General features: G+C 39.5%; 1 protein-coding gene across 1 annotated transcript in view; it reads left to right on the top strand.

Annotated features, from left to right (window-relative positions):
* Positions 1–11,835, top strand: part of LOC108053447 (putative uncharacterized protein DDB_G0271606) — a 96,641-nt gene that overhangs the window by 78,849 nt on the left and 5,957 nt on the right. The gene's annotated exons all lie outside the window — the stretch shown is intronic.

The raw sequence follows: 11,835 nt of genomic DNA on the forward strand, positions 1-11,835 counted from the left end.
ATTTGGCTACTGCAGCAGCAACAGCAGCAACAATCGCCAGTTGGCGGCAATGTGGCAATTAACTCTTTGATAGATTCACTGCCCGCTGGTGATGTTGACGTCGCTGGCGGCCCAACTTCCTTCAAGCTCTCTGAATCTCTCTCTATTTAACCCTCTTTGATTTCACAATCAGATCTTCAGCAGAGCTTATTCTAAACATATAATGTATTAAAAACCAAAATACATTTTATTTAAAACATTAAACACCTTAAACACATTGCTTTTATCGAAAACTGGTTGACTTAAATATAATGCCATCAATATTTTGTTAAAGTGTTTAAGAGGGTAGAGAAATTTATTTTTCTTTTTTTTTTAATAGAAAAGACACTTCAATTTGTGTTTGTTAATTAAAAAGTAAGATGTAAAATGATTTTAATGAAATATAATGGTCTCAGTATACTAGGCTCCAATTTGATTTGATATAGGTACTAATACTTAAAAGTTTGGTGCAACATGGTTAAATATAAGTACTATTTTTTTAACCGCTTCTGTCTATCATGTTGCCATTTCCATCTCTCTTTGTTTGACTATTAAAAATGGCCACGAAATGCGTTTTTCGACTTCAACGGATGCAGTGGCCGAAGAACCGAACCGAACGAATCCAAACTGAACTGAACACTCCACAATTATAAAATAACCATCATTTATAATGGTCGTCGTCGCAAACCCCTGACTCCTCCTGTGTCTAGAAAAATAGCTGGAGGCGAAATTCTCGATGCGAGCGGAAACGCAGCAAACTGCAACTTAAAACTGCAAATGCAACTGCAGGGAAAAACTGCGTGTGGATTTGAAATATTCTGCAGACATTTAGCGGCGCTTTGGGCCGGCAAAGCTGAAATTAAATCCAACAAACGGCAGCAACAAAAGTGGCTGCAGTTTTCCGAGTCAGAGAAGCGTTTCAAATTACAGACACCAAATAAGCCGCCGCCGCCGACGCCACGGCCGGCAATGACTCCCTAAACTTCACAGTCCCCCCTCGGAAAACCTCCGGCCCCAGCTGAATTTTCCGCCGCCCCCTTCGTTGCGGTTGCCGCCTCCGAAAATGGAAAACTCGCAGCCACAGAGCGGCGTCATTCGGGCCGACAATAAAATGCGTGGCAAAATGCAATTGAGAAATTAATTTCTTTCATTCATTCGGACTCCTCTTCTCGCATTTTGCTCTATAATTATAACTAATTTGTGTATACGAGGAGATCTACCCGCAACAATAGCAAAACAGCAAGTGCAACAAATGCAACATCACCAGCAACAATCGATGTACAACCACATTCAGCAGAAAAACGCCCCAAACAAACACTTGCCTTTTGTCAGAGGGGGAAATTAATAGAGTGGTGGCTTAAGATTCATATATAAAGATTGAGGAAGGTCTATCTAATAGCGTTACAATTATCTATGATGTTTTTCTAGATATCTTCATTTCTGTTTCTTCAGACTTAAGCAAAAGGACAATGTATTGCATCATTAGTTTGAAACTTGAAATTTACTAGTAAATTAGTCTAATTAATATTGACCTCAATCGAATAAAGAGTAATTAAGTCAAAATAACTAGTTTATCCCCAACATTATTCCCTTAAATCTAATCTAATCTAACACTAATAAAATTAGACCCCACTTGCACACCGTTGATTATCCCCAATAAGATCAGAAAGTTGAAGGCAAATCTTTTGTTCATAAATAATTAGAAACTATCCGAACAACTCTGGCATCAAATTAAAATAACAGACCAGCAGATTTCCAAGTGGAGACAGAGTTTGTGGCAGTTGCATATATATAGTTTTTTTTCAGGTCGATCTACTTCATCCAGGCGTGCTAATGAGCTACAGCCCAGGATGGATGGTTGGATGGATGGATGGATGGATAGTTGGGTGCTGGGCTGGTTGCCACCCGGAGAGGCTCATTCATGTCTGATGTAAAGGAGGAGGCTGTGGCCATAGTTGAAGCACTGGAGGCATGCAACCAAATGAAGTGCCAGAAATGCGAAGCGAAATTGCATAAACCTCTCGACCAAGCTCGACGTTCAAGTGGAAGGGGCAAAAAAGAGTGGAAAATGCGAAATATTTTTTACAGTCCTCCGATGACTGAGTTCATTAACATCCCAAACTTAAAAAATAAAATGAGAGCGCACAAAAAATGGGGACTTCCTCCGTCCTTCTCCACAATTCAGGTGCTACTGCTGCCCAATTCCTGTCAAACTGTGTGTGTGTGTGTGTGTGTGAGTTTTTCTAGGGTGGACCAGCAGCGCATATCCCTGCAGGACCTGCTGCCATATCTACCCCAAGCTTTGCAAATCTAAATGACTTTATTACTTTTTTCCCCATTTTTCTACACGACTCGGGAATTTTTTTTTATTCTGTTCTTAGCTGCTCCTCTCGACATTTTGCTCCCTCCGCTCGGCTCTTTCATCCACCTCCATTTCCACTCCACTGCTACTTTCATTTGAAATTCCCGCAAGGATACAACAAAATGCGGCAGAAAATCAGCAGAGTCAGTAGTGAAAAAAAAAAGCAGCTAGGATTGCAGCAATGCAAATAAAGGAGGCCCGGGACTGTAGGGGTTTTCTGGTTCTATTTTTTCCAGCCCCCTTTCAAGTGCTCTACGGATTGTTGTTTGGGGGTTGCCCTAACCCCCGTGAATTCGCTTGAGTTGCTGTTTAAATGCTGTGCGCAAGTTGCACTGGATTGCTGCATGCCCCAGATGAAATTTAATTAGACAACAAAAGTCCAAAAGAGGGGTGCAAAACTTTGGATGTACTGGCATGCAGGATATATTTTTGTGTGCAGAGCGCACATTGTATGTTTCAAGGGTAATTCGGAGTGGGGTAGCACGAATAAAAAAAAGGGCAGAGACTCGAATACCCTAGAGAGCTTACCATTACCCTGAAAATCGCTCCTCTCCACTTAGGGTATACAATGAGAAGAATAAGAAGGAGCGAAATTCCAAGGAGTTCTCCTGCCATTTTTCCTATTGTTGTGATTCATATACTGTGATGTCTCCCGCTTGGGGGCATCGCATTAATTGCATTGCATACTTTTGGGCGTTGGGCCAACGCTATCCCCATTGTTGCTGCAAGTGTGTGTTCTTTTTAACCCCTTTTTTCTTTGTTATACATATATATTAATAATGAATTAAACTTGACTTTCGCTTCACTCGTCAGCCACAAAAGAAACTCTTTTTCCGCTCAAATTAATAACGAACGTTATATGCTCTAAAAGAAGTTGATTTGATGGTAAATGGGATCCAAAAAATCTTATAATTATTATAGTTATCTTTGGACCTATTTTTCTGGAATTTGAACTCCGTTAACAAATATTAATATCTTTCAAAAGTGAATAGAAAATTTTGTTATACCCAACTTTATCAACTTTGTAATTTAAGACTTAAATTTTCCATTAAAATCTATCAACAAATATTTGTAACCCCACTTAAATTTATTTTATTATTGAACTTTTGTGGTCTTTCTCTTAATGTTTTATACCCAACTTTTTGATCTGTATTTGGTATCTAAAATCTTCTATTTGGAGTCCATAGTCCAATACTTCAAGGACGCTTTTGTCGGTCTTTTCTTGTACTTTTATACATTCTTTAATGTTTTTGGCATTTGCTTTTTGCGCAGGGACTTCTCATTCGCCACCCGCTCCACTTCGCCTGCTTTTCTGCTTCTGAAGCTTATGCTTTTGCTTTTTGCCTGGCTTGAGGGTTTCATTTTGCCACAAACTTCGGTTCAATGACATTTCCTGTTCGCTGCTCGAGAACTGCCATAAAATGAAATTCCAGTTGCGGTGACAAACGAAAAATTACAACCGAGAGCCAAAGCAAAGAATACGCCCCGAAAAAAAACACCCAAGGCAATTCCATCGGCCCGCAGTTTTAACGGAGCAGTAGAATTCACAAAAGCGATTTCCGCTTGGATCCGATCCTCTGGACCTGGTCCTAATTAAAGCCGCAAAACCCCGCATGATTTGGCCTGGAAAGGCTGAGATTGTCGGCTCATAGAACTGGAGATCAGCTGGCGGTCATAAAGTTTTACTGGCCTTCGTCTGCTTCTCCCTGGTGACCATCTTTGGTTAGATGGAAATGCTGACAATAAATAAATCGAAGCACTGCGAATTGAATGGAAACGGAGCCGTTGGAAAACACTAAACAAGGATTGCCGGGCGAACAATTTCATAAATCGCCGGGGATCAAACCTCTCTCTTTCTTTATGGCATTTTTGTGCAAAGTTTTTCGACCATTTCAACTGTAAAAGATTGGCGGCAGGAGGAGGTCAAATGGTCAACGATGAGCACTAAAAGCCAAACACCTTTAAGAGTCGCGAATATCTTTTCTAGCATATTCTCCTTCACTGACAGTTTGACAAACATAGCCAGGTTTTTTTCATCTACCTCACTGCCATATCCTCCATTCCATAAAGCCCTTTCTCTCGGCCCGTCAGTCATTCTTTATTCGAGTGCAAACCAACTGGAGCTTGACTTTGTCAAAAGTCAGGCATGCTGTTAGATTTTTCCTTTTCTATCTTTGAAAATCCAGCTAGAAAATCTATAGAGAAATATTCACAAATGGCTGCACAGAACAAAATGCATGAAATGATACCTAATCTAATAACATGATATGTGATTGAAATGAAATATTATTAAATGTTGTTTAAATGTTATTATTTTAATGTTAAATAACATTTTAAGGATCAACTAAGTTAGAAATGATTCATTTTTCATACTGTAATATTTTAATAATATTTTACTTAAAATTGAATGTTATGTTACAGTAATGGAAATGCATTTTTGTTGAATGGATAAATCCATGTGGCAAAATGATTTGATTGATAAAATATAAAATCAAACAAACACATAAAGACGCTTTTGTTGATCTAATATTTTCTGTGTAGTCCAAATTCTGTACAGAACTTCAACTAAACCACTATATGCTATGCACAGTTTGACTGACGTTTAGACCTGTCTTTGGGGGCGTGGCTGGGATGTTTTTCGCCTCCGAGGCTGGCAAAAGTTGCCGAGAAGTTTTCTCTAATTTGCTGTGGCTAAACTTTTTAATTTAAATGACATGGACCATGTAGAAGGAAGAAATGTGGAAAGGGGATGAGCTGGTTAAAAAGTGACGCCCACGACAAGAGACAGTTGATGGGCATTTGGGGCGTGGCCGGGACATGTTCATGTTGATTTTGGTGCCATGCCCCAAAAGATTTTCATTAGCCCAAGAACAACATCAACATACGTTGTAGAATGGAGAAGTGAAGGAGGGTCTATCATTTACCGTTTTCTCACAGTGTCCAGTGAAAAAGACCAAAACAAATCATAAATTTTGTGGGCCAATTGCTCTGGCCAATTATGCAGCAAACAAATGACCCATAATGAAGCGGAAAGCTCTATCTGCTGCTGCCGCTGCTGCTGTGGCAGTTGCTGTTGCAGCTATTGGGGCAACCTGGCAAAGCCAACATTTATCTTGCCATATACGAAACTGAGAGAAGTTTCGATTTTTGGGTGAGGACAGAGTGAAAAAGGGAATACTCTAAAAGTATGCAGATATCGTTAAGAAAATGCTATAAATATTTATTCTGATACTGATCTTTAATTATTATGCTAAATATTATTATATTATTGAAACTTGCAAAAAAAGCAAAATAAAATGATGAAGTTAAATTATAATTATTTAAATACATATTTTTCAAACAGTTGTTGTATAGATTAAAACTATTATTTTAACAGGTGAAAATGTAGTAAAATTTTGAAGTTATTATTATGAAAAATCACTTATTGGCCATTTGTATTTTCCTTGAGGTTTTCGTAATGTTCTCATATTTTCCACAATTCAAGTGGCCCTCATATGAACGCTACCCCGTTTCAGTGACCGTTGCCATCCATTTCCGTGGCCCAGACAATAAAGCCTTGGCGGGCAACAAATAAATTTCAGCCCCATGATGGCCAAGGCGGCTGCCAACTAAGTTTCTTTTCCTACAGCTCGAACCCAGCCTTAATTGCCATGTTGCGGCAACATGTTGCTGATCAATAAGAAACCCCACTCGACTCGACTCGGGACAGATGATAATGGCTATGCAGCAGTTGCAACGGCAGCGTGGAGCAAATTGTCCATGTCCAAGTCCACCTTGAAGTCCAAGTCCAAGTCCAAGACCAAGTCCAAAGTCAAAGTCAAAGCCGAAAACCCGATGTTTAGAGTCCCCATGATTAATGACAATAAATTTGAGTCTCATTCGAGGGGAGGGATCTCCCGGGTTTTGGTGGATCATCAGCAGCACAATGGAAGGCTTGATTAAAACTGCCAAGAGCAGAATCAGGAGCTGGGTCTCGTAAATTTTAAAAATATGGCACGGCGGCTGTCATAAAAATGCAATGCAATGTTGCAATTTGTTTCTCTTTTTACCGCGCTGCATAAAATTAAGTGTGACTACTGCACAGAAAAGAAAATTTTAATAGGATTTATTCGTATTCTTGATATTTGACAGTGAAGCTAAAACATTTCAAGTTATTTTTAAACGTTTAAGTCGCTAGTTAAATTATTTTTTAAATTTCATTTATGTAAAAATGAGATAACATATAAACATGATTCTCACTTGGTAATACCGAATTTCTACTAATTCCCAATAAAATTTATGCCTATATATGGAATCCATACGATAGATATTATTAACTTATCGAGGGAACTTTAAGCTTGCACCCAATTTCTTTCTGTGTGGCGTTGTTGCAGTTGCGCTTGCGCATTGTCTGACTTTGTGCCATCACTCAAAACGTCGCACACTAATTGGACAGAGAAATTGCAGAGTTCAGGGCAGGGAAAAACACTCGAGAAATAAAATAGAAGCGCGGAGAATCTCCCTCTTAGAACTACGACCCCAACATGATTTAGTAGACAAGACATTAGCTTTTTATTTATCTTACGCGCAGATTCGGTTTCATTTAGTTCCTATTGTAATTCCCCATGGTTATTAAAGAAACTGCAACCAGCCAGCCTGAACCTGATGTGGAATTTGTTTTCGACTTCATTAAAAGTTGATTTAAATATTTTTATAAACGCAATGTATTTTTCATTCTTAATCGCCTTTGTAATTTATTGTTAGACTTATTTAGATTTATTTTTTCTTTACTTTCTTCATTTGTCTTGCGCTTTTTACAGTTCTTAAGTTCTGCGCGTTGCGCTCGAAATGCTTATGATTATTATGCTCTTTAATTAAATTACCCATTATTTTAATGGATCTGCATGAAGATATAACATGTAGATGAAAATGGAAAAATCTAAGGCTAAAAGAATAGAACGAAAAACAGGTGTCGAGTTAGGCTAGGTTTTTCTGAAAAATCTAATTTAATTAATGTGGTGATTTGCAGCTTACGTGTTTTCTTTAGAGATGATACAGCTAAAAGCACTTATGTACCTCCAAATACATAAATTTAAATTTGAAATTAAATATAATTAAATAAATGAAATCAATATTTACGAAGTTTTAGCTATTTGAATTCTTTTTGTTCGGATTTCTTCAGTTGGCTGTGTATGTCATGGTCATGCTGCGAGACTCTTGACAATAGTTCACTCTGTTTTTGTAACTTACTTTTTTTAGTCGCTTGCTTGAATTTTATTTGTTTGCTGTTTTTGGCGCTGACTTCGCTCTCTTTCTTTCTTGAGGACAAACCACAACACGAATGGAAACTTGTAAAATGTCGCCGTTGAAAAAGAGGGAAGAGAAATGGGATAGTAGCGAGTGTAATGTCGATACGAATTCGGCGGGGTAAACAAGTTTACGGCCAACTCCAGACGCAAACAAAAACACCAAAGAAAATCAGGGGTACACTGAACAAATGTTTATAATGAAATGTAATTGTGTTGAATCCTTTTGATTAAAAAGTTGCAAGCCATCAACTTCAAGCGCTGATTAAACTGTTCATTTGAAGCTGATTTAATTTTTAACTGCTTATAAAAAATGGTAAAGAAGGCTCTTTTATTATTTTATAATGGGACTACACTTCTTAAATTAAAGAAGGAAACTTATTCTGAATTACATCTTTCCTTAAAACCCTATTTAGTGCTTATTTAATAAGTGTTAGTTAGTTTTTTGTGTTGACTTTAAAAAACATTTCCAGTGCACTGCAACAACAGCAGCGCCAACAAGATGACGCCAAGAAATGCAGATGAAGCTGACAGCAGCCAAACGACGACGATGTCGGTGCAATGTTCAATGCATATGGGTCGCTGCTCCATTTCCACATGGACGCCACTGCATCCAGTTGGGTCCTCTCCGCGTCCCAATCCGAATCTCAAGCCCGAATCCCCGAACCTCAAACCCCAAACCCATCCCCATCAATTGAGGAACATGCAAGAAAGCAGCAGAAGCAGCAGAAGCAGCAGCAGCAGGACGACGCCGATCTTTGGCTGCATAATTGCCAGTCTAAATCAATGGGGCGCAAGCTGTTGCCGCTGAGCATGTTGCTGTTGTTGGCGTTGCACCCATACATGACTCGGTCGGACTTCATTGTCAACGCCGTTTGCCATTGCCGTTTGCCGTCTCCATCGGCATCTCCACATCCACATCCAACTCCATCTCCATCGGCATCGCCATCTCCATGTCCCAAGTCTTATGTCCATGTCCGTCGCGGTCGTCGTCAATATTTGCCATGATCTTATCGTCAAGCGGAGTCATGTCGCTGCCATGGCTTTACTGCCGAGCCCACAGTTACCCCCTCGGAAACCCCCCTTTGCCACACCCCTGAGCAACAGCGGCAGTACTCACTTGGGTGCAATTATTTTTTAGATACACTACCAAAAGATATCCTTACCTGCAATGGATTAAGTCATATCACTGGTTAATCACTGATTTTTAAGGTTCACATAAATCAAACAATTCTTTAGCAATAAAATATCTTGGTTCTATGGTATTACATCATTTTAATATATGCAAATTAAAATTAAAAAAAAATCTTTAAAATGTTAACTTTCAAAAGGAATAACATTTATTTAAATAACTACCGACTTAACGTAGTATTAATACAAATAAAAGTATACAAATCTATAAGATAATTAGTCTTTAATAAAAAAAACTAATAAAAATATTAATACTAATCTTTTACAAATGTTGAAAGCCTTTTAAAATGGTATTTAATGTTTGAAAAATCTTTTATATATACTCAAAGTGTTTTAGACGTACTGATTTAACGTTAGGGTATTTAGACTCTTTAATTTATACTGATCTCTTTGGATCTCCCCCTGGCTCCGCTGCACATCATCTTTGGTGCTGAGTTATGGCAAAAGACCTTGGACTTAAGCACTAGCGACGTCGATATTCCGTCTCGCCCCCCTGTTCCCTCATCACCTAGAATAAAACCAAACGGTGCCGTCTCGCACCCGCACTCGTAACCAAGATGACTCCGCCGAAACCTGCCCATGCCCCTGTCCACCCCCCACTCCACCTCTGCCAATGGTGCAATTTGTCATTGCACCGTCAGCGACGACGCGTGCGCCAGCATGGAGACTCGAGTCACTGAGCTGCCGGCTGCTCCTCAGCCACTCGGCTTCCAAACACTAGGAAAAAATCAGTCTTTAATCAGGAATTACCACCTAAATTTCAACCAAAAATTGAATATTGGTCTTTTGGATGATCTTGTGAACTTTGGGTAGTATCTTTAAAATTAATCAAAGCGGAGACCAACTGAATTATTTGTTCTGATTTAAAAATGATAAATATTTAAGCATTTTAAATAAATGCACTCTCAATAAAAATAAATGGGGAATACGGAATTAGCTCAAAATAAAAACTTTCTTACCTAGTTAATTAATCCTTGAAATTCATTGAAGGTAACACAAAGTTCTTAGCTTTCGGAAACTTAATCTTAAATGTTTTTAAGGAGAATACAATATGTATTGCCTAATTACCCGGAAAAATAGGAGGTGCTAATATTAAAAGCCGACCCCCTATAAAAAAATCATTTTTCTTAGGAGGCAATTCGATGTGTAGCCTTGATTTTCCTTGCCCTTTTTTCGCTCAGTGCTCTTTTGAGCTCCTTGGCTGCTTCAGTGCCTCGTCATCTATCGCTGGCTGCCATCTGCTTACAGTTAAAGCGACTGTCGGTCGCCGAGCTTCGAGCACTGAGCATCTCCTGCTGCGTTTCGGTTTCGGTGGTGCTGCTCCACCAGTTGGTGGTGCTAGTTGGATGGGGCTGAGGATGGCGCTCCTTCGCGACGACTTCTTTATGGCTCTTGATTTTTATGATTTTGCTGTTTAATGGTTCATTTGTGGGCCTCCACTGCGAGTACGAGTATGTGTCTGGCTTCCAGTTTTCTTATCGCTGCGTCTATATCTCCTTCTTAACTATTTCAATGTGTGTCTTATTTTATTTTATATTTTTTGTGTAGTTTGCCATCGTCGCCAGTTTGGGGGCATGTCTGCCGGCTTAATCTCACTCCTTAGAGCGTTATTTTTTTCAATTTATTTATCTATTTCTTGGTATTCTTTTTTTTCGGGGCCAGCTTGTTAACCCAATCGCAGATTAAGTCCGGAATTCTGGCCAAAATAAAGCTTAGTTGATTGAAAATTTATGTTGCATACTTTGAGGCTGCCAGGAGGGAAGGAGAAATCAAGAACTGGTTGTTAAACTGCAACATTTAATGGTAGCACCAGCTCCCCTAAAATGCTGAAACCCAATACCATGATTATGCTAATGAGCCGTTGTTGACACGCTCGCTGATCTCCGGATCTCTTGGATCTTCAGATCTCCATCATCATTAGCCCACCTTTCGGGTTTACCATTTACCAAGAGGCGACTTCCTACAGACTCGCTTCGATCATCGCCATCGTTTGCTTTGGCCATTTGTTTAACTGCCGCTGTGACACCTCCTCTGCGTTGGAAATGAGGATGGGGATGGCTGGATAGTTGCCCCATGAAGTTGGCAAAGGCGAAGGCAAAGGCGAAGGCGATGGCAATGGGTAATGGATAATGGCGCCGCCTCCATTCAAAAATCACTTTATGGCTGCTGCGACTGCAGCTGAGGTTGCGTTGTCCATAATTGGACGCAGTGCCAATCATTTTAACAGCTACACAAACACGCAAGCCGCGAAACCGGCTGCGATTGCTCCTCTTCGTTTTCCCCCACTCGATTCACTTCGTTCCTTAACCATGCCGATAATGCAAATATGCACAAAAAGTGCGGTTTCAACTTTTAGATACCTCTTTAAAACCTTTTTGTTATGGTTAAAAGCCTTATATTTATGATATCAAACAAACAACATTGCCCAATTTATGCGGTAGTAAGAAATATTTTTGTAAACCCTGTGTTTTAACTTAGGTTGTTTTAGTTGGGACACAAAAATATAAAAAGGTCGGCATAAAACCTACCTAACACCCTTGTTAACCACAAATACAGGGTATAATGAGTAGTATGTAGAATTAGACAACCGCTGGCAACCACTTCAAAGCGGTCTGCAGTTACAGGACCAGGAGGAAGCCACCGTCTGTCCATTTTAGTGCCCATCTCCTTCCTCCGCCGGATTCTGGTTTGGTCTCAATGACAATTGGCGCCATAGCCGCGGGGTGCGTTTGGAATATGGTGTCTGGCTTTCGAGGATCGCTCCTTGGGTTGTTGGGTTGTTTGTTTATAATTAGCCCACTCGCTCGCCACCGACTGCAATTCAAATTGATGATGGCTACTGGTTTTGCCAGGCTTCCATTGCTATTTTTATGCTCGATCAATTTTCTAACAACTTTAAAGCCTCCACAGCGAAAAAACTATTACCAAAATGTATTTGTATTTCTTTACATTTGCCATTAAAATTATTTTTCTGTATCG

This window comes from Drosophila rhopaloa, unplaced genomic scaffold (genome assembly GCF_018152115.1).
Source record: "Drosophila rhopaloa isolate 14029-0021.01 unplaced genomic scaffold, ASM1815211v1 contig_2, whole genome shotgun sequence".
NCBI classification, from domain to species: domain Eukaryota; kingdom Metazoa; phylum Arthropoda; class Insecta; order Diptera; family Drosophilidae; genus Drosophila; species Drosophila rhopaloa.